Here is a 25,464-nt window from a genome sequence, read left to right as displayed (position 1 = left end):
CAGAGCTGGATTCAGTAAATCTACTACTGTATAAGCACATTGGGGGAAAAAGCATTTTGCATTTATAAAAAAAAATAGAAAAGAAAAATAATAAATAATCCTACAATTGATAATTAGGCACATAATTTAAGTGCATAAATTAAGAGAATTATAAATTAAATATTAATTATAAGTAATTAAAAAAATCTAGCACATAAACAAAAGAAAATGAACAAAACAAGAAATGGTCAACAAGAAAAATCAGAATAAAATATACAGTAGGCCAAAGTAGCAAAATAAATAAATAAATAAAATAATTAATAAATTACTGAATCATTTAATTTTGATTCATTTAAACAAATAATCTAAACAAACTTTTTCACTAGCATAAATCTGATAATCCAACTTCAGGTGAAAATGTCTGATTATTGGCTTGCTCAGTTGTAATCCATATACAAAGTGTAATAAAAATAAATAAATAAAAAACTTTCAGTGTAGGGTTTATTAATGCTAAATTGCTATTTATTTGAAAAAGTAGCTTGTTGCTGGGAACTACTGTCAAATGTAATGGAATAATGACTAAAAAGTATGTTACACAATTTTTCCTTATTCAATTCAGGCAAACCAAGAAGGACATCCAACAGCTCTCAAAAGAAACCCTGATAAAGATTAAATAATACTGGCTGGCAAATAGATATTTCAATCTGTTTTAATAAGGTAAACACAACCTTTGCTGCTAGCTAAATCCTGACTACCGGCCAGGGTAGAAGGTCCTTGTAGCAGAGCGAGGCAGATGTTGGGCTAACCTCTAAGATCAATCATGGTTTGTATGTTCAATCAGGAGACCCCAGCAATGCTGCAGGTCACATGAGCAACAGCGGCCGATACGAAGGAGACAAGGATGGAATGGAAAAGTGGCTGCTGCATTGTCAATCTGGAGAGAGTTTCCAGACAATGCAAGAGCATAAATAGTAAAGTCCATTTATCAAAGTCAAACATGTGCGTTTCTGTTCTTAGGCTTATGGAGTGAGCCTTTCCAGTGAGTGATCCTTTGCATTGTTTTCTCTCTATCCACAAACTCTTGTCTCTGTCGAGTGATCCTCAAAATTAAACGTCTCCCTCATCAAAGTTCAAAGACCGATAGACAGATGTGTGAAGTGGCACTTCAGCCATGTAAACCCCCTCAAACCATCTGTATTTGTGTCAGTTCATACTAAAAATAAATCAAATAGTATTATGACTGATTGACAAAGCTCAGAAACAATTCTCTGTGTGTAATATTTGCCATTGAGGGAAGACTCAAACTCTTTTGGTAGTCTAAACAAGCTTTCACATACAATATTGGAACTGTGGCTCAACAGTAAGCATGAATGCAACATGTAGAATCAAAGCAGTGTCATGGCCTGATCCCATTTAGCAGGGAAGTGTTTCAAAAAGTGTGTTTAGTAGCTTTTTTAGAAGCTTAGTGTGTTTAGAAGCTTTTTTTAACTATACCTATACTGTACATCCAATTTACTCTTTCCACCTGAAATGAACACCAACACCAACACCGACAAAAACACCAACAAAGTGTAGTGTAAAACACCAACAAAACTTTTCACACAAATTATGATATCGGAGCCAATAATCAACTAATAAAGACGTATTATCACACAGTGCCTTACACAATACTGCTGTGACCCTAAAATACTTTTACCATTATTTCTAAATTAATACATTTTGACATTCGCATCACATAATCAGCTTTTCTGATATGGTAAACTTGCTTGGTAGCTTACCTGATAGAGCACAGCACTTGCTTTGTTCACTGTTTGGGTATGAGTTCTGTGAAACATGAGTCATAATAAACAAAAAAGTATTTTAGCAAGCTAATAAATTTCACATTTGCTTTTATTAACAGTAGGGTTTATCATAGGTGGTACATTATTTTCAAACTCAATAGAGCCTAAACCTTTTAGCGCCACTCACTGGACATTAAATTGAATGTGTGTTCGGCACCTCTCACTGAACATTTAACATTCACTTGCCACAGGCACATGTTTCCAGTGAGCCTGGTTTGGGTTTAGTGGTTAGTACAAATGCTACAGATATTGTGAGCCACTGAGCTCATGTGGGATGTGCAGGTTTGAATGAATCTGGAGATCTGTGCTGTTCAAATAAATGTCCAAAGTAATGTGGTGTCTCAATCTTATTCAGCAATCTATCAGTATAGTAGCTAACATGTTTCTTAGTATAAAAGCTGCAACCAACGACTAGTACTGCACATGTAACAGACGTGTTGAGTTTTGGTACTCATACAGGGGAAAATAGCTTCCAATCCATCTTGTGCTATGTTTTGATCCAATTCCCCGCCTCAATCATCATAATGTTCTGTCTTCGCTTCGTCTCTGCCAAATGGCAAAGCTCAAAGATACAAGAAAAAGCTTCTTCCTAACAGGAAACAGTCTGTTAAGGCACTGTCAGTACACTCATTACGTTTAAATCAGAACAGCACAATACATCTGAAAAACAGAAAACAACAGTACTCTTCCACTGCTGTGGCTGGCTTGTTCAGTGACTTCTTAGGGGGGGGAGGCAGGACACTGACGTAACCAAACACTAGAGCATATAATCTGCTGTCTACACCCACACACACAGGAAAAGATTACTGACAGTGCTGCTTCCATCGATCTGTTAAATGACAGGGAATATGGACAGGCTGAAGGATAAGTCCTTCTGTGCTCTACTTTTAACCATGGCTGCATTTAAAGGCTTTTCTCTATAAGAAATTTTGACATTTAATAACAAGCTACATTTGTCAATGTATGTTGGAACAGAAAGATTTGTGATCTGGGGGAAGGGGGGTGAGTTGGGGGAGGCAAATGCCAACAACGTCCAAAGATAAAAACAAATGGAATATGGTGATTTACCAGCAACTAAAGATATGTTGCACATATGTATTGTTGATTCTTTTTTTCAAACTGTATTTTTTTTTCTCTTTTCTAATTAGAAACAGTTGATTTAAGTTACATAAATATATAAATTAAAGCTGATTCCCATCTAGAAAACACACTCAGATGTTGAGGTTCTTTCAATTGCATGATGACATACAGTAAAAAGGACCTCTTGGGCTGATCTTGAGAGGAAAAGTGCACTCCTGCATAAATGTGAGATTTTAGAAGACCTGCACAAAAGACTGGTGCCAGAGGTTGAAAAGGGACGGGTGGAAACCATTTGTTAATATAAGTGATCGCATGGACCCGTTCAGTCACAGACTGATTTGACACCCATCTGAAAATGATGTCCATTTTCCTTGCCCCTTATTCCACTTTCCTCAACCTCATTGAGGAGTGTTTCTCAGCCTGGAGATGGAAGGTTTTTGACTAAATGTCCCTCCTTGATGCAAAGGATGCTGCATGCCATGACATCACCGCTAAACACTGCCAGGGTGGATAAGGCATACCAAAAAGATGCCTTGCCAGAGAAGAAGATATCAGGTGTAATGTGGATGAAAACATGTGGCAGAATGCAGAAGACCATGCAGATTAGAAGATGACTTTTGTATTATTATTATCCTTCTGTGGCTTTTTCTATTTGTATATTTTGTTCTTTCATATAATAAATGGACACTGTATTGCATATTTTTGTTATCTTGCAGTAATGTCCTGTTGCAAATAAAGCCTTTACTTCAGTAATTCTGTCGCTGCCTTCTTTTTTCATAATCCGTACATTCAGTAAAACTACTCTGAGATGGGTCATTCATTCAGAAACAAGATGCATGCATTTACCAAACCCAATGCAACAAAAATGTAGAGAGGCTTCTAAAAAACTGCAAAACACAATTTATGATCAATACAATATAGTGTTGTATAAGGGTAGATCTGACACACATAAAATAATGCAGTTTATGTAATTTCGTCTGATGCCAGTTTTTATTACGTTGTGCTATGACTGATGGATGTTCCTTTTATAAGAGAACATATGTTCGTGTTTTGGGATAATAATTTGATTTTGACACATGTTTGCAGTGTTTTGGCAGATGTAGTGTATTTTGTTCAGTTTTACCTGTATACAGTAGATAATATAAAAAGCCATAGGTTTTGTAATTTAACCTTCAGTTTACCTTCATATGAAACCCATTTTACATTTGTAATATTTGAATGCATTAATTCTTGGCAACATATTATCTAAAATGAAATGAGTCAATACTTTATAGAATGTATAATAAAATAATAATAATAATAATAAATAGGGTCCCCATGCAGAAATTTAATTGGAACAATAATTGAAATTTCTTTCCAGTGGGTGGGGGTGGATGTGGATGGTGGCACCATGGTAGCTGATGCCAGTGATCAACAAAAATTCCAACATACATGGCCTTTGGTTATTATGCAAGCTTGCCTCTGTCACAGAATAAAAAAAGAATAAAAACAGTAACTGTGACCTTTTCATCTCACTATTCGGACTTCTATTATTGGAACTGCAAGTTTATGTCTTGCAATTCGGACTTCCTCAGAATTGTGAGATACTGTAAATTCACAATTGCAAGAAAAAAAGGCTGAATTCTGAGATTACCCTTACCCTTTATATTCCAATTCAGAAATAAACTTTCAAAGGTTCCATATGTGGGATAAAACAAAAAAAAAAAACATTAAAATGCACAGTCCAACACACATTCTCACATATCTTTTCTCTGTTTTTCTGATCCAACTACTTCTCTACCTCCTAAATTATTCCTCTCCCTCTCCCAGGCATTATTTATTCTTCTATCTGATTCTATGTTGTTCTGCATCCACAAAACCAATTCAAAAAGGTGGGACATTAGTTCTTCATCTCCGACAAACTGTGTTTAAGCATTTGTAAATAAGACTAAAACATCCATGATTTTGGTTTTGGGTAAGCTTGTATGAAGAGAAAATTTAAACATTTTAGAAACATGGTAATTTACTGGATATTTTGTGAAAACAATAGAAATTGTGCTAATGGTATTGTCACAACAGACGGATGGTAAGCTAATTGTGTTTAGAGTTTTGTAAATGTTACTAGAGATTGAACAAAAGGATGCTAGCAATAATAAAAAAAATAATAATAATAAAAAACTGTAAAATTATTTCTAAAGGATTATGTGACAGGAGTGAGGGCTGCTGAAAAAATAATCACTGGAATGAATTACATTTAAAAAATATATATTAAAATACCAAGCTCCAATGTTGTAATAAACTGTAATAACATTTCAGAATGTTCCTTTTTTGCCAGAATTGTTTTGATTAAGTTAATGCATCCTTGCTGAGCACAAGATACTAAATCCATAAACAACAAACCCAAACTTTTGCATTCCAGTCTACAGCACTTTTAGCATCTCAATATGTTTCAGTTAAATCAGACAAACAGTAGCTAAATTGCAAAGACAGTAAGTACTTTTGTTATGCATGACACATTTTCTCCATCTCTCCAGATAAACTTTCATCAGGGAAACAACAGCATAAACAACATCAGAATTAAATGAGCTGCATCACTGAACTTATTAACACTTTTCATCAGAATTGAAAAGATGTGCGTGTGCACATCACCAGCAACCGACCTGGGTCAGGCTAAGTTCAGCTGCCTAATAACAGCTAATCAGTTTCCCATTGTTTAAGAGGTTGGTAGTCCATATAGAATGCATAGGAATTCGGGGCTCAATGTGTCACTCCCTACTAAGCAAGAGGACACAGCGTCCTTGTGTACCGAAGGCTCCACGTCCTTGCCCCTGCTCACCGTATAACACTTTTCCCCAAAGCTGGATAGCTGTGCCTGGGATCTGCGGGAGAGCGGCCTCTGAACATTCACCTGGCACCTCGAGCAGCACTTTCCCACTCAATTCGCAGCCCAGACGACTCACTAATCCCCCGTTTGGACATTATATCTAAGGGTCTGAGAGAAGACCCAGGGCTGCTCATTACTCAGGGGCCAGACAACTGGTGAGAAGGATAAAAATGAAACACACGTGGCAATTTATCAGTGCAGCGCCACGGATTAAAAGACTGCCAGCCACCCTGCCTGCGTTGCCAACCTTCTGCCTGCATGCTTTGTTTCAGTGCATTTTAAACCCCCTCTGTGTCTCAAGATGTGCATTTCAATAGAATTATGCCTTTGCTCGAACATTCGGAGAAGAAAAGCAATATTGAAATAACGTTGTTCGGAGAGCCAGCGCTCATGGATACAAATCGCCTGCATCTAGCACAAATGTGTCAGAAGCAAAATGAAAATTTCCTGACTTTTCTTAGATCCACCATAACCTTTTCTGATGTTAATAAAATAATTATAATTATTTCTTTATTGTCATGTAAAATGCAGCTCACATGCATACTAATCAGGGTGGCTGTAGTCCCCTATTTTCAGATAGCAAATAACAAGCCCGAGCGGACCACTGAACAACATGTGATTGCACAGTAGCCTTCTCAAAGTGACTGGTAAAGAATACTGTTTCCACCCCAGCGAGAATTAATCAGAGCGGAGGCCTGAGGTGGCAAAGCAGGGAGAAAACCTGTATTAAACAGCGCCGGAAGTGAAGACAGCTGTCCCTGCCCACATTCTCCCGAGTGTGTAGTACTGAGAGCGGGCTGCTGTTTCCAAAGCCTCTGAAAACAAATTGAAGAGGATTAGAGCCTGGCACTGAAGCTAATGCTTTATTCCGGTCTAGGAATGGCACAGCCCTGCCTGGTGTCCACCATACTGACCTTTTGCTTATGTTTATTTTGATATCCAAAACAAGAGACTGGGTTGTAAAATTACAGAAAAGTGTAGTGTAAAATGTTGTAAAGTGAGCTGTCATGCAGTTTTATCGTAATTGTCATTATTTGATATATGGAACGAATAGGACAATATTTGGCCGAGATATAACTATTTGAAAAGCTGGAACCTGAGTGTGTTAAAAAAAAAAAAAAATCTATATATTGAGAAAATCTCCTTTAAAATGGTCAAAATTAAGTCCTAAGCGATGCATATTACTAATCAAAAATGGAGTTTGATATATTTACGGTAGGAAACGTTCAATATATCTTCATGCAACATGATCTTTCCTTACTACCATAATGATTTTTGGCACTAAAGAAAAATCTATAATTTTGACCAATACAATGTATTTTTGGCTATTGTTACCAAATTATACCCATGCTACTCATGAGTGGTTTTGTGGTCAAATTCATAGTATATTTCTATTAATAAAAATGTGCTGTCTACACCTTTCTACATTTCACTAACCTAAACACCTGGATGCCCTGCTGCAAAGTTATCTGTCTCATTCCTCATCGTATAATTTGATGTATGAGTTTGCACCTCACATTTTTAAAGAATGTGGAAAACTTTTTTTTGTTTTTGATTTAGAAAAAAAACAAAAAAAACACGAGGCATTTTTTATATGCTTACATCAAAAATTATTCCATCACATCAATCTAGTTAGTGCATTTCTGTTTGACTGAAATAACTTGGCAGTTATGCTGAGAATAAACAAACGTACATCTCCAGTATTGGAAAATTAGATTACCAACAGCGCATTTTTCTTAGCCATGCTGTGATAAAGTGAGAAAGCCTAAAAATACTTTTCACTCAATGCATTCATTGCCATTTTGATTGTATATACTTTTTGGTGAAAGGTAAGCACTTTGTTCATGACCGCTGGAGCCACGATGATACAACCGCCTCTTTCAAGGAGAAAATTTTAGGGCCAACATTTTTCTAGCAATTAATTACAGCATGTCTCGTAGGGACGAGCTGCATCAAGAGCAGAATGACAATTTCCTCCGATATCCAGCTCCACCCGAGACATCAGTTCAGAACACAAATTTGACTCCGCTTGCTCCAGAAAAAGTCATTACCAGCGGAGCCCAGCGTAGACGGAGACGTACACGCTCAGAAAGGGTAAACATCAGTGTACTGTAAATCTCACCATTAACTTGAGCTATTGGTTACTGGAGTTGTGAAGTGATTACCCCACTCTTTTGACTTTCACTTTACCCTTTCTGCCGCCGGACGTCAATGGAGCCACCTCCTCCTCTCCTTTACAGCTGTCACTGTGCAAACACATTTGCTTGTGATGAGTCAAGGGCATCCGGCGCGATTAGCCGCGATGCTGGTGCAATCAACTCCCTGCAAATGTGGCTGTATCGCTGCGATGACGGCCCCGTATTAATCAGCCTTTATTATCCTCGCCTTCTCAGCTGTGGCTACGCTGTCACACACCCGTTTCATCCTCGCGTTCCGGCCTGTCATAGAGCAGGTGTGAGAACAGCTAAGCTCAGTGTCATTTCCTCGCTGCTATTAGGCCTTTCACAGGACGGAGAACATGCGTCAGCACGCATCTGCAGGAATGGGACGGAGGGTGGAAGGAACGGTGGGGATCAAAGTACAACGTTCTCAGTCGAGTGGAGACCAATCTGACAATAGCCTTGTGAGATCTCTATCGCCACCATCATATTACCCTCAGTGTATTTCATTAAGATAGAGAGGGAAATCTTAGAGGCTGACAGTTCTATTTGTTGTTCCCTCTGATAGCACAAGTGAAATGGTAAGCGTTTTTCCATCAGCAAACTCTCTCTCTCTCTCTCTCTCTCTCTTTCACACACACATACACACCCTTTGCTCTTCTTGTATTCTGGTTTTCTCTCTCTCTCACGATTGCAGAAAAGCTTTGTTGCTTCTATTTCTGCAGTCCTTTGTTGGTGACCTCCATTATGCCATCTCCCAGCTTCACACACCTCTCTGTTCTCAAACACCTTTTTAGGTCCACCGGTTTCGCAGCCTTGGAAGGCAAGACAGTATTGGCATTCGTTTAGGCCCTTCAGCTTTCGAACACTTTGGACAACTGCAGGTTCCTGTTTGACGGTGGGGAGGCAAAGGCAGGAGTGTTAATTGGACTAAAGTGTATTAGTTGGATGGAGGTAGAATTACTGCATGGCTCTAAGCGCAGATGAATTGCATCTGTCAGGTTTATGAGATCAAAGACGACACACAGGGCTATGTGTCTTCGTTATTTTATTCTCCTGCGTGCATCGTGAGGAAATTATTTGATCTGCCAAGCAAAGCTGCCAGTGCTTCGTGGTTTTCAAAAAAAAAAAAAAAAAAAAGCCAAAAGGCTCTAAAATGCAACATAAAGATTAAGAGGATATAACTTAGGTTTTTGCTCACTTATTCATTAAATATCTCACACATCTAATAAGTCACCACCCATGTCAATTAGCTATATTTAACATGACATAAAATTTGCAACAATATAAAAATTCCAGCGGATATGTACAAGGTGATAAGTACACGTTGTGGCAGATAGCTGATAAATGTGCAAAAAAAAAAAAAAAAAAACCCTTAAAAAGCTATAAGTACATAAATAATATTATATTAGTACTGTATTATTAATAATAATAATATATAGCAATATACTGTACATTCTTCATTGAACAGAAATAATGTACTTCTGTATATATCTTATACCATAATTAATTTGAAACCAAAAAGAGACTTCTAAAATAAAGTGAACTACTTTCAAACAAAGTAGAAAGTAAAACACTGTTCAAATCTACGTCTTATCAACACTTCAATGTCAACATTTATAGCAAATGGACATTGAGTTGGTCTCGGTGCATTCTAAATATGCCAATATAAGCAGAACATACACTGAATTCACATTTTTGATAGTCTAAAAGAGGCTGATATATTTATACAAACACTTTAACCAATGAGAGATGATTTGAACATTTGTGATTTGATTTAGTGTAAACCACAAAATCAAACATTGTAAAATACATTTTTAAGCACTTAAAACTGCTTTCATGTTATCATTCCTAACACTGTCCATTAATTCCCTCCCTCCCCCCCAAAAAGGGAATTGAGCATGCACATATCAGATATAGAGATAGTGATTGCACTGTCCATTAAGTTACTGATTCATTTATTACCTTTACTGAATGATGCAATTATCTCTGCTCTACTTATCCCAGCTCTACTCATAATAGTTTTGCCAAGAAATGAAAAGTACTTCAGTCAAAATTCAGCCTTGAGGTTTCGGATTTTCCTCACAAATGCAGGTGAAATATTTATTACAGTCTGGTCTATGTTCGCATATCAACTAAAGTATGGCGGTAACCTCAACTCTGATCTAAATCTGTCATGCCTGGCAGACGGTAAAATCATAACAATATATTGACTTGAAGAATGCATGTGCTATTTCTGTTTACATATTATGTTTTGATGATATAGCGGCAGTATTGCACAAATGATTACGATCTCCCTGGAGCATGGCGCACATCTCTGAATGTAATTCACCAGGTGGTTATTCAGCGCAAATGCATAGATCACTCTCACAGCGAATAAATGACTCAAGTGGACTTGAGCTAGGACAGAATCATCAGCGTTCTGACAGGCACTGAATTCAACCATGCGCAACTGCCTTTAAATAGCGAGACCCATCTCTGACTGTAAGTTAATCATATCGCTTTTCGCTTCACGACGTTCACTGATAGTTTCACAAAGCCAATCAGTGTAATTATCAGTGCAGTTATGATTATAATTAAAGTAACCCATGGACACCTGGGGAGAAATTATCTGCATGAGTACAGGTTGTGTTAATAGAATTAATTATTCCAGATATAGTGGATTTAAATAGATTAACATGTTAAATTAATGTTGAAGTCTTGGGCAGGAGGTACAGTAAGTCTGAAGCTGACACTTCAAGATGAGTGTGTACTGAATGAAACAAGAAAAAGCCGAAAAGGCTGCAGGTCAAATAAACAAATATAGGAAGTGCAACACAATGACAGGAGTAGTTCAAAATGTAAATTTACTCACTATCAGGACATTTAAGATAAATATATGTTTCTTTATTGAAGCAGATTTGGAGAACTGTAGCATTAGATCACTTGCCCACTTACAGATCCTTTGCGGTGAATGGGTGCCAACTGTATGTGAGTTAAAACAGCTGATAAAAACATCACAAAAACAAAAAATACAAGTAATCCTAAAGACTCAGTTGATGTCTTGTGAAGTGACAAGCTGCATGTTTGTAAAAAAATAAAATAAAAAATAAACGTGTCGGCTCCCATTAAGTGCAGAGGTTTCATTGGTGAGCAAGTGATTTAATGCATCATTTCTCCAAATCTGTTCTGATGAAGAAATAAACTCATCTAGATCTTGGATGGCCCAAGGGTGAGTACTGTACATCTTCTGCAAAGTTTCATTTTTTTTAGATACATTTTCTTTTAATAATATGTTTTTGCTGGTATCAAATTTATGCACTTCAATCAAACAAAAAGAACCTGAAATGAATGATAAGTGAAATAATACAAATCTTGTTTGTTACTGAGATATTAATATATATATATATAGTTTCACTTCCAGCCTGGGATCAAAGTGTGATCAATATCTCTGCCAGGACACAGCAAACTTCATCCAATCACCATTTTCTCACTTAAGTGGCACTTAACGGAATAACTAAAGCACATTGCGCTGGATTAAATGCTCACTAGTGCCTAATGTCGGACAAAAGCTTGGTTAGGCTTTTTAAAATGTTGTTATTTGCTTAATCATTCATTAATATTCAACATTCATGCGTTTACAATTCAATCTAGACAACACTGTCAATCAAAAGAGAGAGTTGGCAAACACATTTTAACAACATGGGAGGCAAAATGCAAACAGAAACAATCTCTAAAAAGAAAATAAATAAAAAAAATTAACTAAATTATAAGCAGATGGCAAAGTATGATTGTCAATATGATTAGACTTTGTGCCATCAACATCATTACGTTATAAACAAATAACACGTCTGGGCGAAACAGCTGAGCTGATCAATAAAAACAGCTTAAAAGTTTTCTTTACAGCGACATGGAAAACAATATGACGTTTTGACAGCTCGTTTCACGCCTTAGAGAAGGCAATAATTGTGGGTGGCGAGTATAGAGAATGGATTTCAGTCGAGGACAGCTACAGTACATGTTTCAAAGAGATACAAGCAGCTCAACGCTTGACAAGGTATTGTGGCCGTTGTGCTGTGGCATGGTTTTCTGGTTTGTTTTGCTGATATGCAGCATAACAAAGCCTCTGTGAGAATGTGTGTCTGTCTGTATTCATCTGTGTCTAGAACTAATTGAATTTGCATATGCAACAAAACGCGCTCTCATTAAACAAGCCTTAAACTCTAAGCAAGCACAGAAGAAGATGTTAAAGAACCAAATAATAAAATAAATAAATAAACAACACGCCTAAAAAAAGCCTTATTAATAAATAACCCCTATCCCCACCAAAAACATGCTAAACGCCCCATAGAGGTGTTCCTGTCCTGTGATATAATCAGAAAAGGTCCCTTATTTTAGATGTGAGAGATGCTTTAAAGGAGTCATAACATGAGGAATCACATTTCTCTTGATCTCAAGAGATAAAAAGCCAGATGATCTTTTTAAACACTCTGTAACTTTCAGTACCCAAAACTTCCTTTCCAGTCCAAAAAGAGCATTTATGAATAAGAACCAGCGAATGTGAGTTATACCGCAACTTTTTGACATCAGACAGATGAAGAACTGATCAACAACATATGATCATTCAGTTTTACAAGTCATTGAGTCACTAGTTATGGTAAGATAAGAACTTGATAAGAACTTGTTTACACCTGCTGGTTTGAATAAGAATTTAGAAACGAGCTTATGTTTTAATAATACGTTTTTTTTTTTTTTTTTTTTTTTTTTTTTCAATGTCCCTGATCACCAGATCATTTCAGTCATTCATTTCAGTAAATTAAATACAAATATTTAACATATATAATAACATATGTAGCAATATTAAAAATACAAATACAAAAATAAAGATTATATGAAATGGTAGTGAAGAAAATAAATAACTGTAATTAAATCATAAATTAAACAAAATAAAATTATGTGTGCCTTACCAAGAACGTCTGAATATATTTAATTTATTATTTTTAATGGTTGGATTCCTCCAAGCCCCCTCCCCCCAAAGAAACACCAGACCAATGAGGTATTGCATCAGGGAATACATGGAATGCTCTGTAGGTCACAATGTGACCCAGCCACAGAGACGCAGAGGATGCTCGTTTGTCTCTGGCGAGCTGTGTCAAAAGCTTCCTAAATAAGGTAACACAGGAGGCAGCCGTGGTTTGCCTGAATCTCTCTACAAGGTCACCCATCTCACCGGGGCTCTGGGCTACTGTCAGGGGAGTCTGAAGCAATCAGGTGTGTACATCTGCTCATGGAGAGCAAATTCCCCCGCCATTCAATACGCACATACACCCAAGCATCACTGCCTCTGGGGAATGATTTGGAGGGGACTCTCGGGTTCACATGACTAGTTGAGGAATCGCAGTGAAGCAGCAGTTATCTAATCATGGAGAACAGCTGCAGGGTTGATGGAGTCTTACTTGTCTAACTAGTGGCTACAGTAAATTGAAAAATGTCCACTTGGTATTGCTAAGAACAGCAGCAAGGAAACTCTGGGTATTCTACATATCCGAAATCTGCATTACAGACAATTTTGACACTACAGTAGGAGATTATCTCCATCTTTCAATAAGCAATCTCACCCTCTTTCTCTCTCTTACGCTCAGAATCAAACACAGACGCAGACTCTCCCGTGAACATGCGCAACACTTCAAAAGAGTATGGATAAATCAATACATCATTTTGTCTCTTCATTTCAAGCTCACGAGCGGCTTGGGCCAATGGAGACACATAGTTTGTTAGTGTGGAAAGATTCCTTCTCTTTCTCAGTTGAAATTTGGCAAACCACAGTTAGTCAAGTTCTTGAGGAGAAATACACTGGGACTACATCAAACCCACCTTCAGAAATTTCTCACAGCTCTCCATCTCCAGTTCTTTGTCTCTCAGTTTCTGGGAAAACTGGGAAAGATACAGCCACAGCTAGCTTTCCAAATTATAAGATAATTAATATGTAGAATAGATCAGCTACGATCATGAAAAGCATAGAGTCATGAAAAGACTAGCAATGCCAAGGTAATAGGTTCGATTCTGGATTAAAGCATCTACCAGATGCACAAAGGTACTGTGCACAATACAATAAATAGTATTAATGGCATTTTCCCTTTCCCCAGAAGTGTACGTTTAAGTAGACTCACTCCCTTAAGTGCAGTCGAGGGGTTAAGAGTCTATTCGTTAAATTTTTTCATGCTCACTTGACAAAGTGGAACGCACTTCAAAATGGTGTTTTTTTGTTGTTGTTTTTACGCTCTACTGTTAATGATAGTACTGTCGCACTACTAAAAATGTAAGTAATTATTAGCAGAACTGTTCTCAGTTTAACTACTTCATCTTTTAATCTCCCTCACTTAAATATTCATCAGTGACAATGGCATGTCAATGTCAATGACACATTCAAGGCTAAGAAAGGTAGTAAGGACATCATTAAAATACTGTGAAAAAATGTGTCTATGCAGGGTCATAGAACAACATAAGGGTGAGTAATTAATGACTAAATTTTCATTTTTGGGTGAACTATCCCTTTAAGGCTTAACTCAATATTGATGTAGCACACTGTAAAAAAAAAAAAAAAAAACAACTGTGGAGAATACCCAAGCAAGGCAACTTAAGGCAGTAAGACTTTTGAGTTTTCTCAACAATATACTTTTAGTTCTGATTTGTTTGTTTATGCAATGCTGGTTTTCTTATTTTACTAATATAAAAAAAAATTGTCACAGCAGCTGAAACATCAATTTCTGACAGTGAGATAACTTACAAGACTAAGATATCCAGGGAACGGACTTGAGTGATTGATCATACTCTAGCCCTCAAAACCATCAAACCAAATATCAAGAACGGTGACAACCAACATGTTAAAAAGATGAGCTCTTTACATAACACTACAACAAATAAATAGCAATAATAAAAAAAACAGTAACACAAAAGTTGAAATGAAGTCAGCAAACAGCAAAACAATAATGCTGTAACAGTAACTGCAGAATTTATTCATGCTGCATTGCATGCTGGGAACTCATGCCTTAACATTTCAACAATATGAAAATCGTTGTTTAGACAACTGTGTTTGACTAGTTGGGGCAACATTTGGGGGTAATTTTGTTGGTATGACAAGGATTTTTATCTAGTTTCAAGAAAATAGCTTTTTTTTTTTTGGGGGGGGGGGGTATTTGAGACTCAAAAGGTTTCATAAACTGTAAAATGAGCAGTTTTATTTTTTACAGTTGATGTGTTTGGAGAACATACAGTATATAAATGTTTCCTGATCTCACTATGTTAAAAACACTCACCATTGTAAGGTTTCCTTTAATTTTATTCCTCAAATATTGGATTGTGACACTTGATGCATGTTAGATTATTCTCTGAGCTGCCAAACAGCCGCCTGAAACATCTGAGCAATGCCTCACTGACTTTTAATAGGGTTCAATTTGAGCCTTAACTCTGTGTCGAGAGTGTGATGCTATTAAACACTGAATGGGCAATGGTTCATCCTGACTGCTGATGCATCTGAGAATATAGCATAGTGTGCACAGCAAGATAAAACCTTGAGAAAAGACTAAACAAAGCCGGATGCATCAACTGGTGGTCTGAATAATCGGTTGTAGCTGTTTGATATTGAGTTAAACAAACTAAAAGGTTTTACATACATCAGAAACTCAGTGGGGAAGAAATCAATGTCAGTCAATGTCACAGAGACAGATGCAATAAACATTACCTTTGAAGCGATATGCATCCTTGAATGATGACACTTTAAGGCCACATTTAGCTGTCATTCATTGCATTTCCAAATGGTAAACGCTGTATATAGATGTATGACCTACAGGTGAACCATGATAGCTTTCTGCCTGGCTGAAGGGGAAAATGAAACCGGGATTGTTGGTTGGTGGCCGCATGGTTAGAGTGAAAGGGAAAGAGATGGTTTTGACATTGCGTTTCTCAACATTCATTCATGGTTATAGGACACAGCAAGGTTTTAAAGCCGTCACTTTTTTGACAAGCAAGGTGACTGAGAAATCTGTTTGTACCCAAGCACTGTCACTTGAGTCTCAATCGCCGAGTCCGTTTCATTCGACCTTTACTGCTGACACCCTTTATACACTAGAGAGTGTGCATCCTAACACTACACAACAGAAATTAACCATGACAATAACAGGAAAACTCACACCGAGAGCTTAATGACTCTAAGCTGATGTAATTTCTATGTCAGTAGTGCGGCACCAAGCGCAACTGCAAAAATAACTCAGAATTTTCTGAAGAACTATGCTAGGTATTCTGGGTAGTTTCCAGTTCAATACTATGCAGTTTGAAGTGGTTTTAGTTAGGGATGTGTGAGACTAGTTGGATATTCTAGTTAGTTAGACAAAATTGAAACGTTCTTCAGAAAGGTTTTTTCAACATTTTCATGTTTCTCTGTAGAAATGGTATTAATAAGCAGGGGTAAACTGCTGTATTTCTGCTTGTCCAAAAGTGCCTCCTGTCGGATAGTGAATTTGCTTTTGTTGTTAGTGTTGCAAATTTGAACTGTTTGATGGAGAATAAGAACAATTCGGATAATGAGGTAGTTAGAATTATTTGACTGTTTGATTCATAGACTTTATAGTGTATTTTAAATGGCTCACATATACACACAATGTTTTTGACAGTATTCTGAGTTAGTCAACTAGTCATATTTCATTTTTATTATTTATGAAACAATATAGATTTTTAAATCCTAAGAACCGAATAGTCTAGCTTTTTTTTTTTCAGTTAATGAAAGGAACATTGTAGTGCACCTCCCATCCAATAAATCACATTAAGCTTTGTGATTTTTTTTTTACTTTTGATATGGAATAAAGTCTCAGATTTCAAATTCAGTCCATTGTATTACAGTATTCAAATGATAAATCCTGTTTTGGCGCTGTTTAATGTGGAGTGACAGATCACTGTAGCATCTCAGTTGAAGAGAAGTGGCAGCTGGAAGTGTGCATGAATTCAACATCGCTTATGATTTAATTCCAGCACAAAATAAACATGAATAAACATCAGAAGGTATGTTAAAATAAATAATTCAACTTATCAAAATCCATATCCTGGCTCATGTAATCGCTCTATAAGTGTTTCACCCACACAAAGAAGACATCAATATAACAGCTTGTAAACAATATGTCACTTACCGCACATTAATATTCGGTGATCATAAATTCATTAATCAGCTAGAAAAATTAACTCTATTGGGGAGCATTATGCTACATTTATGCACCATATAACATATTCATTATAATGTTTACAGTTCTTCAATGTTTAATGTATGTTTAAAATAAATACGCCAAGTTTTTTATAACAGCCACCATACAGATAATTTACCCTTCAATATTATAATAATGTAGTAACAACTGACTGTTGTATATTTCAGAGCATTAGTTGATTTTTTTGTTTTCTGGAGAAAATTTGTCATGTACTGTTGGAATGTACTGTTGCCTGATATATATATATATACAGTCTTGTTCAAAATAATAGCAGTACAATGTGACTAACCAGAATAATCAAGGTTTTTAGTATATTTTTTATTGCTACGTGGCAAACAAGTTACCAGTAGGTTCAGTAGATTGTCAGAAAACAAACAAGACCCAGCATTCATGATATGCACGCTCTTAAGGCTGTGCAATTGGGCAATTAGTTGAAAGGGGTGTGTTCAAAAAAATAGCAGTGTCTACCTTTGACTGTACAAACTCAAAACTATTTTGTACAAACATTTTTTTTCTGGGATTTAGCAATCCTGTGAATCACTAAACTAATATTTAGTTGTATGACCACAGTTTTTTAAAACTGCTTGACATCTGTGTGGCATGGAGTCAACCAACTTGTGGCACCTCTCAGCTGTTATTCCACTCCATGATTCTTTAACAACATTCCACAATTCATTCACATTTCTTGGTTTTGCTTCAGAAACAACATTTTTGATATCACCCCACAAGTTCTCAATTGGATTAAGGTCTGGAGATTGGGCTGGCCACTCCATAACATTAATTTTGTTGGTTTGGAACCAAGACTTTGCCCGTTTACTAGTGTGTTTTGGGTCATTGTCTTGTTGAAACAACCATTTCAAGGGCATGTCCTCTTCAGCATAGGGCAACATGACCTCTTCAAGTATTTTAACATATGCAAACTGATCCATGATCCCTGGTATGCGATAAATAGGCCCAACACCATAGTAGGAGAAACATGCCCATATCATGATGCTTGCACCTCCATGCTTCACTGTCTTCACTGTGTACTGTGGCTTGAATTCAGAGTTTGGGGGTCGTCTCACAAACTGCCTGTGGCCCTTGGACCCAAAAAGAACAATTTTACTCTCATCAGTCCACAAAATGTTCCTCCATTTCTCTTTAGGCCAGTTGATGTGTTCTTTGGCAAATTGTAACCTCTTCTGCACATGCCTTTTTTTTAACAGAGGGACTTTGCGGGGGATTCTTGAAAATAGATTAGCTTCACACAGACGTCTTCTAACTGTCACAGTACTTACAGGTAACTCCAGACTGTCTTTGATCATCCTGGAGGTGATCATTGGCTGAGCCTTTGCCATTCTGGTTATTCTTCTATCCATTTTGATGGTTGTCTTCCGTTTTCTTCCACGTCTCTCTGGTTTTGCTCTCCATTTTAAGGCATTGGAGATCATTTTAGCTGAACAGCCTATCATTTTTTGCACCTCTTTATAGGTTTTCCCCTCTCTAATCAACTTTTTAATCAAAGTACGCTGTTCTTCTGAACAATGTCTTGAACGACCCATTTTCCTCAGCTTTCAAATGCATGTTCAACAAGTGTTGGCTTCATCCTTAAATAGGGGCCACCTGATTCACACCTGTTTCTTCACAAAATTGATGACCTCAGTGATTGAATGCCACACTGCTATTTTTTTGAACACACCCCTTTCAACTAATTCAACTAATTGCCCAATTGCACAGCCTTAAGAGCGTGCATATCATGAATGCTGGGTCTCATTTGTTTTCTGAGAATCTACTGAACCTACTGGTAACTTGTTTGCCACGTAGCAATAAAAAAATATACGAAAAACCTTGATTATTCTGGTTAGTCACATTGTACTGCTATTATTTTGAACAAGACTGTATATATATATATATATATATATATATATATATATATATATATATATATATATATATATATATATATATATATATATATATATATTAGGGGTGTAACGGTTCACAAAATTCACGGTTCGGTTCGATACGATACACTGATGTCACGGTTCGGTTCGGTTCGGTTCGGTTCGATACGTTTTAGATACAGCAAAATGTAAAAACATCTCAACTTTTCAGAATGCCGCAAGCGCACCGCGGGTCATGTGACAAGAACCAACCAATCAGCTTCATCCTTTCCCGTAACAACGTTGAGAGCTCAGCCAAGATGAAGGAACAGCTGATCATAGTTGTATATGGATTGCAATTTTGAAATAAATTCAGTAGCAGAGCTACTGCAAGCGATTTTTAGAGCTGCAAATCCATTTATCCTTCGCTGAAATTTCCGCGTCTCATGGAGAGAGCACGTCATTGTTGCTTAGCAAAGACAGACGCCTCAGGAGAAAGACGCGCTTAGCGTTTTCCATGCGTTTTTAGGCACGATATGTGAACGGCCCCTAAGGCGCTCGCTCACTCAGCACGCGCTGAAGGCTCGTTGCAAAATGTCTAATGCATTTAACAGACCAGAAATATAAGATCCTAAAATAACCAACAGGTCTGGTGTTTGGGTTGGATTCCCTGTAAGCTATAGTTTCTAAATGCTGCAGGGATAGTTTGCTGCGTGCATGTTTCTCCTTTTTTTCGTCTTTTCCCAGATAGTACTGACGCATATATCCCAGATATTCCCGCTGGTTTTTTTTTTTTTTTTTTTTTTTATTCCCGCTTGTGTACCCTGTCATGTTGCAGATGCGACATACCGTTGTTTTTTTATCCACCACTCTCTTGCCATCACCATTATAGCTTAAAGGGAATCCAAAGTGCACCCAAACACCAGACCTGTTGGTTATTGGAGGATCTTCTCATTTCTAGTCTGTTAAACGCATTGGCTATTTTGCAACGAGCCTTCAGCGCGTACTGAGTGAGCGAGCGCCTGCTGAGTAGCCTAACATAAACATATAAGATGGTGTTTTTTTCTTCTTCGGGAGTGTCAGGGGCGTTGCCTGTTACGTTGTTTGGGTTATTGGGCTACCTTGTTGAACGCATATCATTATATTTCTTTCTCTCTCTTTTTTTTTTTTTTCAAATATAATTAATTACTCCAACGAACCGTTCGGTATACATAATGCGTACCGCGTACCGAACCGAAAGCGTCGTACCGAACGGTTCAATACGAATACGCGTATCGTTACACCCCTAATATATATATATATATATATATATATATATCATCGATACTAAATTGAATCAAATCGAAAATGGAATCAAATGATTTTGAGTCAGAATCTAATTAAATCGTGAAATTTGGAGCTTGTCCACATTTGCTAGTTTAACGACAAGAAAAACGGACGGAGCGCCCAGTGCATAGTCTAAAAGGATTTTCTTTATTCTTTTCATGAATAATGGGTCTGTTTTGGTCATAATGTGCTATAAACCAATCAGAGTCTCATCTCTGTAATTTTGATGCTTCCTAGAATGCAATGGAGGTTTATTGCAGTGCAGTTTCAATTATGGTTGGTAGCTGACTTATATATAAAAAGTCCCATTTTCTGGTTCCTCATATCCCATATTACTTCAATGAATGTATAAATTATTTTTCTTCCCATATCTGCCATTGTTCATGGAGAAAATCCCGCCCCCAAACTCATACTATTGGTTGCACTAATGTTGCTAACGTAATGTTGTCACACTAACAAACTAGCAATGTTTTGACAGCACCACAGAGCCACAGTGTTTACACTTTTTCACAGAAAGCAAGCTACAGATAGCTAACTTTCTTCTCTGCATAATAAACTGGGACAGGAGTGAGAAAGAAAACACACACACACACACACACACACACATTTACACACAAGCTTTATCCAGCCCCATGGAAGACAATCTACACTGTGCAGCCAAACACAAACACACTTTTCAAGTCTAAATAGGGTGACCGCTGTGCATCTCCATGCAAAGACCGCCATCCCTCCTCTTCCCTCATTAGCTCGTAAGTGCACCTCTAATGAGTTCGAAAAAAAAATCCAACGTTAGCCTCTGTTTTGTGCAAGATGAATGGATTGACGTAAAAGCAGCTCTGTAGACTTCTGTCGAGTGCTGAAGCTTCTGTGTCTCATTGCACTTGAGTGGGATCCTTGATGCGAGTCCCCAAGGGCCGACAAAGCCCCATGAGCCCGTAATTATGTGATTAAACTAATTATTCACATAACCATTACCACAGAAACCCATTCGGTGTCTATTTCCACCAGGTCAAGAGCAGGTAATAATTCAAATGCAGATGGGAAATGCAAGTGGGACTCACAGGAAAGGACACGGGGGACAAGACGTAGATCCGTTCTCTGGCTATCTCATAAGAAGTTTTTTGACATCCTTCCTTTAGCGTTCTTTCTCTGTTCTGCTGCAAGATCCAGAGCTACTCTGCATCTGGCGATAACTCAAAGTGACACTCTACCTGTGGTTTGAAATGTTCCTATTTGAAGCATGCAGGTGGTCTGGTGGAATGACAAGACTAATTTGCTGAGGTTGACCTTTTAGCCAGTCGCGCTAAACAACAGAACCAGAGGGAGTCTTAGTGGAGAAGGATATTAATTACAGATAGTTACATATATTACATATGGCACGTCGGATTATCCTGCACTTGACACCCGTTCATACCTCAATCCATCCCAATGGTCCATTTTACATTAAACTAAAGAATACCAAACATCCCACAAATACTGAGTACATTAATCATACTGTTTTATAGGTACATTGAATAAGGTTTTCTATTAAGGTCTAGCACATACACTGTAACAATTATATGACCATTAAGTTATGACAACGTGTTTTTACATTAACTCGTCAAAATGAGGTCATTTTCAACTCTATTTTATAAGTTGTACAAGATTCAACTCATATTTTAAGCCAGTTTAATGTTCGTTTAAATAAAACAGCTTGATTGAAAAAAAAAAAAGCCAGGCAGCAGCTTATTATTATTATTATTATTGATTTGTTTACAGTGTATAAATAAGAATGACTCCTAAACCAAAAAAAATAAAAGCTAAAAAATAAAACTGAGGTGTTGTGGGGGGACTTAGAATCAAGCAAACCTGTGCTTGCAACTATAGCCAACGTGTATCCTAATATAAAGCTGGAAATGCACAAACCTTTGATAAATAGACATAATAATGCAGGTGGCATCCTGGCTTTTGCTGAGTTATGTGACCCCACAGACAGAAATATGGCTAATCACAAAGTTCCATATGGGAATTAAGGTCTTTTTTTTCATATTTTGTATTATTACACATTACTGTACATGTAAATCAGGGTCAATAAACCTACAGTGAAAAATGTTACATTTAACTGGGAAATACAGTAATTATACTCTGAAATATATAATAAGTATAAAAAAGTATAACTTACTTACTTTATACTGTTACTCGTGGTGAAATACACATACAGATATGAAACTAAGATGAGACATAGAGACATTTTTTAATAAGGATAAAAAGTACAGGTAACCCCAATTTCAATTTTATCTATTTTTTTATGGAGTTTTTCCAGCTGTTTGGGCTGTTTAAGTTTTTAGTTTGTAACTCAAATTTCACATACACACTGATTGTAAATGAGACAGGTTGTGACCTCTTAGCTTTTCTTTTTGTGAGAGCAGTTACAAAAGTGTATCATTTAAATGAAATCCAACAAAGTAATTAGTAAGACATTCAGGAGAATAAAAAAAAATCTCAAAAAAAAAAAAAAAAAAAACGCTCCATACTGTTCAATAATTACAGGGCACACTGAAAAATATATTCATAATCTCTGGTATATTAATTATGTAGAATGGTATGCCATGTTCTTTTTTTCTTAATAGTCCCTCCATTTTGTATTCATATTACACTGAATACCATTCAAAAGATTAAAACTTATTGTTACACTGATTTTATATATATATATATATATATATATATATATTTTTTTTTTATTCTGCACTTGTACACCCTCTATATACTCTAGGCCTAATTCATGGCTTGAGATCGATGTAATGAAATAAATATAATTTATAAAAAAAAAAAAAATGCATTACAGTTTCCTAAATGATATATATCATGATATAATATATTGGAGTCTGAATACAATGAGGTACAAGATGTTTTAGTGAGAGAAAAAAAAACTTCAGCTCATGAAGCATATTAAGAATCTCAGAATGTGTTTACAGTATAAGATAAAGTCTTTACACGCACCTTTACATCATTCCAAACCCAAATTATGTGGGGGAAAAAATTAAGTAAAATAAAAACACTCTATTCCATTGTTTATAACAAAACAAATATAAAGATCAGAGAAGCAAGAAATTCTTATGGGTTTGAACCAACATCACCAAAATTCCTATTTTTCAGTGAACCATCCCTTTAAAATGGAGAAATAGACTGAATATCAGTCATTCAGGTCATGATGCAGTTCAGACTCCCACATCATCACATCCCTACTAGTGAGATGCAGCACAATAATGCACAACAGTGATGAAAAACAGACAGACAGAGGTTAGCAAGGACTGCGCATAAATGCATTTCAAAAATAAAGTCACATTTAATCATCAACGTTCAGTTCACATAACAAGGTGCCGAGAGGGATATGTAATGAAAAACAGCAGGAAAGCCACAATGGCACAACATCTCTTAAACGGCTTCAATTTGGCACGGGAATTGATTAACGATCTGATTTTATGGGTCTGTTCACTCGTCAAATCAGAGGAAAGAATATTACCTAGGAAATAACTCTGCTTTTGCACCATTAGATTCATGTTGTTTATATGTCAAGGATTTGAAAGCACACAAATATCAGTCTGCCAATCACTCCGCCATGCTAAGCGCGGTCTGGCACTCGAGAAGGAAAAGTAAAGGTGAGCTGTACAGGCTGCTACACAGCTGTTGACACCTCCAAACACGACTGACAAGTGTTAGCAGAGGTGCTAGAATTCTGAGAGGGCAACCTGGCACTCAGAAAACTGTTTTTATTTCTTTGCACCTCAAAATGGGTGCCTTGGTGAGCCCATACAGAGTGCCAGCGCCAGCACATCATTCCCCTCACCAGCCAAAAGCTCATGAGGCCTGACAGATGTGCCATTCACATCATTTAATGAGGAGCTTGCAGAGCCCAGCCAATGTAGAGCCATAGAAAACCATAGCCCATTAATGTTCAGCATGGAATAGACTACATGTCATATGAACACGGGCGATGGACAGAGACATGTAGACAGCAGTGTTGCTGAGTAACTAACTAAAAGTAGAGGTGCTAGCTGCTAACTACTCTCTTCAGTAGCATGACAGTTGTTCATCGTTTTCGAAATAATAGCTGCGATAACAAGCGAGTAGCACTGGAGAGAAAAAGCTACCTGTTGGAGTAAAAATAAAATATAAATATGAGTGAGTAAATACATATATATAAAAAAAAATACACAGTAAAAGTATATCATTTATCATAGCAAAAAATACCAACAGACATTTAAGTAGGATATCTAAGATAAAAAAAATACCACTGGTATTAAGCTATCTAAATACAACACAACTCTATAGTCTTATGGGTCAAACAGAACGACAAGTGTTTTCACAAATAAATGAATCGGTTCATTTAGACGATTGGCTTAAATGAATCAATTCCTAGATTCAGATTCAGTTCATTTTAATGCCTCTGTACATTCGGGATGACTCGTTTACACACTTTCTGCGCTACTGGTGTTACCTAGTGGAAATATATAATAAAGTATGATTTCAAACAACCTTTGTAAACACCCCGTTCGCCTTCCTCAATTCAGACATCACTAACACTAACACAGCTCTCACGGGTCTATAAAAGTGAAGGCATGTCTCTGCAGGTAAAAGTAGGCTATTTTCAATGAAGGTCCAACGTATTAGGAATACTTTTTAACTTGAAGTTTTATGTTTTATGGTCCATAAGATATATTTAATATATAGATATAAATATACTGTATGTAGGCTGTGAGGAGACTTTTAACCAGTATAACAAAATTGTTTATGAAAAATATTATATAACCTGACTTTAAATGAATCCATTCATTTAATTAGAATTGTTGGTTGTATTTAGAGTAGTTTTATCTGTGCATCTAGGAATAGTGGTCTATGCTTTTAAATAAAATACAAATTTATATTTCAAATTGGGTGCAACATTTACCGGCAGACACTGTGAAGAAGTTACCTGTTATCTTTTCCCTCCAATTTGCAAAATGCCATATAATATGCACCTTCTTTTCATATGCATTTAAATTTTGGTTTTTCTATGTGATTCTTTCTTTCACCTTGTGTTACACTGACCACAGCATAGTCTTTATTTTCACACCACCTTAGAGGCTCTGCTTGGTATTCGTCTCC

At 36.8% G+C, this 25,464-nt stretch overlaps 1 protein-coding gene across 2 annotated transcripts in view; it reads right to left on the bottom strand.

Annotated features, from left to right (window-relative positions):
• The window catches only part of igsf21a (immunoglobin superfamily, member 21a), a 176,957-nt gene that overhangs the window by 113,976 nt on the left and 37,517 nt on the right, over positions 1-25,464 (bottom strand). The window lies entirely within an intron of this gene.

The sequence above is a fragment of the Carassius auratus genome, chromosome 11 (genome assembly GCF_003368295.1).
Source record: "Carassius auratus strain Wakin chromosome 11, ASM336829v1, whole genome shotgun sequence".
Lineage (NCBI taxonomy): Eukaryota > Metazoa > Chordata > Actinopteri > Cypriniformes > Cyprinidae > Carassius > Carassius auratus.
Note: the sequence above shows the minus strand (reverse complement) of the source record. Positions and strands in the feature narration are given on the sequence as shown.